At 43.5% G+C, this 6,139-nt stretch overlaps 1 pseudogene; it reads right to left on the bottom strand.

Moving 5' to 3' along the window:
• Positions 1–5,482: 5,482 nt before the first annotated feature.
• Positions 5,483–5,602, bottom strand: LOC136650130 (5S ribosomal RNA; annotated as a pseudogene).
• Between the last annotated feature and the right edge of the window lie 537 nt (positions 5,603–6,139).

Genomic DNA, 6,139 nt, shown 5'->3' with positions numbered 1-6,139 from the left:
TTACATAAGAACAGCCCCACTGGATCAGGCCATAGGCCCATCTAGTCCAGCTTCCTATATCTCACAGCGGCCCACCAAATGCCCCAGGGAGCACACCAGATAACAAGAGACCTCATCCTGGTGCCCTCCCTTGCATCTGGCATTCTGACATATGTGAGATATGTGAGATAAACTTCATCCATCCTGTTGGTACAGGCCAATGGTCTTCCCAGGTGTTAACTATCCCCTCCCATATTAACAGGTATTAACATGAAGTAATGATCAGACCCACGTGTGCTTAAAATTTAAAAAGTCCTTCAAGGACAATATTTTTTTAATGTTCAAAATTTGTACTTAAGTACTTCAGTACTGTTAGTTCATTGTTTGATGCTACAGCTTTGTCAGCAGAATGAGTGGCAGATGGCTTGCTTTTGCATTAGCCTTCTGGAAAAGGAATCTGCTTCTACCACCAGAAGCTATAAGCTTTTCTTTTCAAGTTTACAAGGCATTGGTCAGAATGGCATTTTTTAAAGAAAGTTAGTCTTGCTTTCTCTGATTCTCTGTTTTGCAGAAAAGAAACTAGCCCAACACCAACTGTGTCATCTGCATATACATTTCGTTCCAAAAGTGTTTGTTAAAATTATTTAGGTATTTCATGATGCACCAAAGACTTTCAAAGACCTTCCTTTTTTGCCCTCTAGCAATACTTTATTTCATTTGTCACTAGTTATGGAGTGGAGCTACGTGCAGCTAAGATATATTATTTGCTCTAGTCTGTATTGGATAATTTATTGCATTAAGAAACCAATAATTTTCAAATATAATCAGATTTAAGGTTTTAATAAGATTCATCCTCCTATTCACACTTGCTTAATTTAAGGATATTAAATCTGCTCAGGAATGAGCTGCTTTTCAAAGGCATGTGTGCCTATTATAGGATTTTATTCCTTATGTGTTAATAGGATTTAATTATATTAGCTTCATAGTCGAGAGATACACTACAATAGTCAAACTTGATAAAAAAAAAACAACAATCAAAAACATGCTAACAAAGTACTAACCAATCATTCTTCCCTAGAAGAAGGAAGTTTTAATGATGCCCAGTTCAGTTGTCAGGCGGATTTTGATTTAATTCAGGTTTTGCGCCATGTTCCTGAGCCTAAGGCTCATGTGGAACCAGGAATGTACCATAGTTTCACATAATGATTGAAGCAAGCTGCTGTGCTTGTCAGGTCCCTGTGGGAGTAACTTCACATCACAGGTGCTTTGGATGTTCCTTGTCAATAATGATGTCAATGCTGAAGAGGCATATACCAGTATATACAGTGGGCCCTCCATATCCATAAATTCAGTCAACTGCAGATTAAAATACATTAAAAAAAATTCTAAAGCATCCAATCATTTATTTCCCCCCCCCCCCTCCACAGAGCAAGTAATCTGCAGTGCTTGATTTGGTGCTAGCTCAGTTTAGGAGGCTGTCAGGGAGAAACAAGATGGCGACAGCGATGGAAGAAGACCTTGAGCTGAAGGATCTCCTTGTGCAGATGCTATAGCAGGATGCTAAATAAAATCTAGGTGAGGAATGCAGCAGCATAAGCTTCAGGCTTATGAAACAGAAGTGGGGGAGACGAAGAGGCTCATGCAGTGTGCTCATGTAGTGTCAGGGAAAGGCGTGTGACGTAAAAGATTTTCAAACGTGTAATTCAGAGAGGACTGTATTAGGCATCCTTAAGCCTTATTATACAAAATCTATAAATAGTAACTATGCCATTTTATAAGGGACTTGAGGATCCATGGATTTTGATAACCGGAGAGAGTCCGGGAACTAATCTCTGCACATATGGAGGACCCACTGCAGTCAGAAAGGGTGTAAATGTTGGCATTTACCAGTAGGGAGTCTGTAACTTATCTCATTACAGGTGGGGCCTCGGTATCTGCAAGCGATCTGTTCTTGGACCCACCCACCCGGCACTAATATAAAAAACTGCGGATACCAAAATTCATGGTTTCTGGCCCCTATAAAGCCTCCAAAGGTGACCAGAGCTGCACTCTGCAGTCTCTGAAGCCCACAGAGGCCATGCCCTTCTGCAGGCTTCAGAAAGGCTGAAAAGACAAAAAAAAAAAAGCTACTTCTTAATGATATTTTAAATGCCTTATAAGGGCCTCTTAATTATAAGAGCCTCCTAATCCTTATAAGGCATTAAAAAGTCACTTCTGGTTTCCTTTCAGAAGTAGCAGGGGTGTTGTTGTTTTTTTTTGTTTTTTTTTGCCTTTTCGGACATTCTGAATACTGCAGAGGCCATGGACAGATGCATGCAGCCTCTGTGGGCTTCAGAATGCCCTCCAGAGGAGATAGGAACACAGCTCTGGTCGCTTTTGGAGGGTTCAAGTGGGTCCAAGTCTGGCTCAACATGTTGAGCCAGATCAGCGGATATAAAGTATGAGTATGTCAGTCGCTTCTCTTCCTAAATCTGATTAACCTTCTGTTTAACTTCCACATATCATTTCTGTTATTCTGATTGCTTTCAATATTAGCTGCAGTTTTTTCCCTTGTAGTTACAAAAGTCACCTTTGCTGTGTGTGGGACTGATGGATTCCCTGAGCTGCGCTAACAATGGAGTCCCATGGCTTGATGCATTTTTAACACCATACAATTAGGGAAAGTCCCACATGGAATTTTTGTACCCTGCCTGGGTTCCTGGGGGGGGGGGGGAAGGATACAGCCCCTTTCTCCCTTGCTCTGTCTCCATCCTCCACGCTCACCTTCTTTCCTCAGAGAGGCATGCAAACCTGAAAACCACAGGGAGTGTCTCCTCTCTATATTCCCTAATCTCTGGGCTACAGTATATCAGACTGTGCAGCCCAGTCCTGATCTTCCCTTGGGTCTCCCATCCCCTGACAACTTAGTATCACCCCTCTTCTTCTGCCCTATTGTCCAATTCCCTCTCTTCCTGCCCACCTCACCTTCCCTCTAGGATGTCTCACAATTGCCTTCATTCTTGATGAGGCTCCATGGAATCACCAAGGTAACCCAGAGATTCCCAAACTGTATTGCAATGCCCTGGGGTGTCACAAAGCATGCACTGGGGCATCATGGGATGCCCATCATCCAGCAGCGACCGCAATACAACCCTACAAACGGCAGCAGGCGCCCTGGAGCAGCAGGCAAAGCCCCTGTATGTGGTTTTCCGTGTGCATGAAAAGCCCTCCCACATACCTAGGCCTCCAAACCTGGAAGTGGTGGTGATGTCATCATGCAACATGAAATGTGTCATCGCCATTTATTTCTAGGTTTCAAGTGCTGGGGAAGGGCGTCATAAGACAGGTATGTTTGGGAAGCTTTGGGTAAGCACTTCTTGCTCAGAAATTTGAGCCATAACTTTAATCTCTTCCAAGCAGCTCTTGCTCCTGTGGCTAAACTCCTCACACCCACCAATGCCCTCATCCTATTATTATTATGCCTCCCCTTTAGGATTCAGTGGTCTCCACTGGTTGGCCCATCAACACAGGGCCATTTTCAGACACAACAGGAAAAGACACATTTCATTAGCTCTCTCTTTCCTTTTACTTGTACCGTGTGACTGGACAACATGCAGCCCACTAAACTAGGAAGAAAAATGACCTATGGACAGCTTTGTGTGGAACATTTTTCTTTCATCACAAGAAAAAAACATCCAAAATGCAGTTTAGCTAATATGGTTTTGCATTCACTCCTCAGACCAATTCAAGCACAATCTAATTTAAGTTTCAAACACCAGCAACAACTTCCCAGACTATTGTGTGACCAACATGTCTTTTTTTGGAATCAGATAACCCACCCCTGCACTCTTCCTCTAAAGTTAACACTGTAAAGGTCACAGCATCAGGCTGTTTATCTCAGAACATCTTTGTATTTCACTTTTCACAGGAGCTTATTAACCAAAATAAGCTTGTTCTATTTTCCCCTCTTCCAATGTCCTTTCGAATGTTGAGCTGCTTGCTTTCTACAGGTCACAGAAAGACAGAACAACATTATGAAAAGCAAAGTCATTAAACATTTCCTTGATTTCTTCTTTTCCTCTGGCTAATTAGGTTAACGGCAAACAGTCACGGAAATCAAAGTCCTTCTGCAGGATGCACTATTGGGCAGAAGACAAAGGGAGGGTTGGCCATGACTGCCGCAGTCTGCATACCCCATCAATTTCTCCACCAGCATAGTTTGCAATTGATCAGAAACATTGGCTCTGGTCAAATTTGCATGAAAACTAAAAGCACAGTAGATGAGATTTCTAATGCCTGCAAACATTTCTGAGATGGCAAAACATCTGAGATGGCAAAACAGATACACTTTGCATCAAAACAATATGACATCTCTGGACATTTCTGTTCCAAGATCGGTTGGCTGCATTTTAGGACACATTTCAACAGGATATCAGATGCAGCCTACATAAACTGAAAGCAGGCTTTTCTTCAACAAGCGCTCCATGAGAAGGACACTTATTTTGAAGCAGAAGAAATATAATAGAGCATCCATTGTGGTCGATGTTTATTTTTTTTATGATTCTGATTGCAAAGCTATTGACAGAAACATCAAGTGGAAAGCTAAATGATAGAAATCAAGATTTCTCCAAAACACTCAGTTCTGTTAGAGCGAAGGATTGGAAAGAAGGTTAAAACTATTGTTGTCTGTCCCTTCTTAAAGAGCAAGTGCAAGAACACTACACACTTACATTGGTATTAAGTGCTATGCTTTCCCCTCAAAGAATCCTGGGAATTTTATTTTAGTCTGATTGAGGATTCTCTGTTAGAGAACTCTATTCTCCCTCCCCAAACAACAGTTGCTAAGGGTCTTCAGTTGGGCAAGAAAATTATTTCTAAACCAGTTTAAGAGCCCAATCCTATCCAGTATTTGTGCAGCAGGCCCACACGGCCCATGCTGTATTCAGCATTCGAACTGAGAAGGCTGAAGGTCTCCTTGTGGTAAGGGAACATTAGTCCCCTTACCCCTTGTACAGTCCCTGCCTACTCAATAGAGCTACTCAGATCTGTGCCAGCTAAATCGCTGGCACAAGGCCAAGAAGCCCTGTGTAGGGTTTCCAGGACTGGGAAGGGGGTTAGGATATGGCAGAGGCCTCCTCCACCAAACCCGCCTTCCCCTGGGCCTGATCCACCCCCGTTCCACCTTCCCCCACCCCATTGCAACCCATCCCCGCTTCTGTTCTGTCTTCCCCCCACGCCTGCATCATTTGATGCTATACCTACCAACGCCGGCAACCACAGGTCTGGATTCAGCGCTGATGGGACGGCACAGGCCATCCCACCAACACTCTTCACAGCAAACATGCTGTGAAGCACTTCAGAGTAAAGTGCTTCACAGCATGTTTGCGACACCTATTGCCAGGGTAGCAGTTGCTGTGCTGGGGCTAGCCCCAGTTAGGATTAGGTATAGATATAACTCAACAGAGAATATCAGGATAGATAATGGTTGGTTGCAACCTTCAGTCTCGAAAGACTATGGTATAAGCCTATACAGCACCCGGTATTCCCAGGCGGTCTCCCATTCAAGTACTAACCAGGCCTGACCCTGCTTAGCTTCCGAGATCAGACAAGATCGGGCATGTGCAGGGTAACAGTTGCTGCGGATAAATAATAGGAAGCTGCCTTTTATTGAGTCGCAGCCCACTGCTCTATCCAGTTCAGTATTATCAATGCAGACTGGACAAAGCAGTTCTCAACTGTTTAGATAGGAATTGTTCTCTACCGTTAACTGGAAAGAACAGGGATTGAAACTGGGACCTCTACTACTGAGCCAAAAACCTTATTGTGGCCAGTTTTCTTCAGAAGAACAAATACTGAAGGTATACAGAATCATTTGCCCTACCCATATACGACAAGATTACAGGAAGTAGTTTCATAAAACTCCAGACTCATACTGCACAGATGACATCTGAATTGAACAACCAGAAAGGCAGGGGACAAGCGTGGTTCTGTCCCACACCAGCATCACCCTCTCTTTGGACAGAGTAATGAAGAAACCAGCACTGGCCCATTCATGAGACCAACTGAAGCAGCCAACTCAGGCAGTAGTTCCCAAGTTCCCAAGACTCCATCACACTCTAGAGCAGCCAGGACACAACAAACAGGGCTGTGCAACTAATGATAGCCATGCAGAGTTCAACCC

The sequence above is a fragment of the Tiliqua scincoides genome, chromosome 4 (assembly GCF_035046505.1).
Source record: "Tiliqua scincoides isolate rTilSci1 chromosome 4, rTilSci1.hap2, whole genome shotgun sequence".
Classification (NCBI taxonomy): domain Eukaryota; kingdom Metazoa; phylum Chordata; class Lepidosauria; order Squamata; family Scincidae; genus Tiliqua; species Tiliqua scincoides.
The sequence above is the reverse complement of the archived record's forward strand: the minus strand, read 5'-3'. Positions and strand labels throughout refer to the sequence as shown.